Below are 1,086 nucleotides of genomic sequence, written 5' to 3' on the forward strand. Positions count from 1 at the left end.
TCACTCCAAACACCATGTTGTTGACTGGATGTTTGATTTTTATCACTCTCGGTACATGTCCTCAGACTGACACCCAAACACTCTGAAATGTTCGTATTGGAGCTTCAGGCGCGAATGTCAAGCAGTACAGCATGTCGCCTCTAAATTTCTGGCAGAGGGAATTGCGTCGTGGTGATGTTTTTCTCACACACAGATGGTGCCCAACTGACCCTACTATACTGTGTAGTCAACAAAATCAAGAACTAACAATGCACATACACAAAATAAAAAATATAAACTGGCGACAATTTACCCATCGTACCCTTTATATATATACGCACGCGCGCACGTGTGTGTACTTATATATCAGATCCAAACTTCTCACTTTTCAACAATTGTTGACTCTGTTTATTTAGAATGTACAAGAAATGTTCCACTACCGAATTTTAAATATATATCCTGAAATTTTGTTCGTTCACTCAAGCTTTCTTTATTATAGCTTTGTAGATATATGTGACCAAATCCAGTTGTTCTTCAATATTAGACACATTTCCAATATAGATCATGAGATCACGAAAGAAAAATTTATGACTTACATTTGTGTTTACACAGCTTATATTCTCCCGCCGATTCAATAAAACAATTTAGTTTAAATTCCGACTATGTTATCCACTAAACAGACATCTCAAGACGATCGGAGAGTGAAACGGCCGAAATGTTGCCAATAGCGAGGAAGATGAAGACACTAGCCAGACTGTATCAATGTACAATATCTACAATATCAATATCTATAAAATACAAGATGTTTGTGTGTGTGTGTACGTGATGTGGGTTATGCACGTCCACAAATTAGCACGCATATCGCTCCAATTTTAGGAGGACATTGTTCATGACCCTATCTGTGTTTTTGTCAACTTTTTCTCACAGAGGCACCCGCGTATAGCTGTGAAAATCGATAAACTTTTACCAATTTTGAAGTTTGTTGACATGGCGATGTCAAATCTGTGCGTACGCGCGTGAAGGAGAGAGAGCAAGAAAGAAAGAGAGGGAGAAAGAAAGAAAGAGAGAGAAAGAAAGAAAAAAGAGAGAAAGAAAGAAATAGTGTGT

The sequence above is a fragment of the Octopus bimaculoides genome, chromosome 10 (genome assembly GCF_001194135.2).
Source record: "Octopus bimaculoides isolate UCB-OBI-ISO-001 chromosome 10, ASM119413v2, whole genome shotgun sequence".
Classification (NCBI taxonomy): Eukaryota; Metazoa; Mollusca; class Cephalopoda; order Octopoda; family Octopodidae; genus Octopus; species Octopus bimaculoides.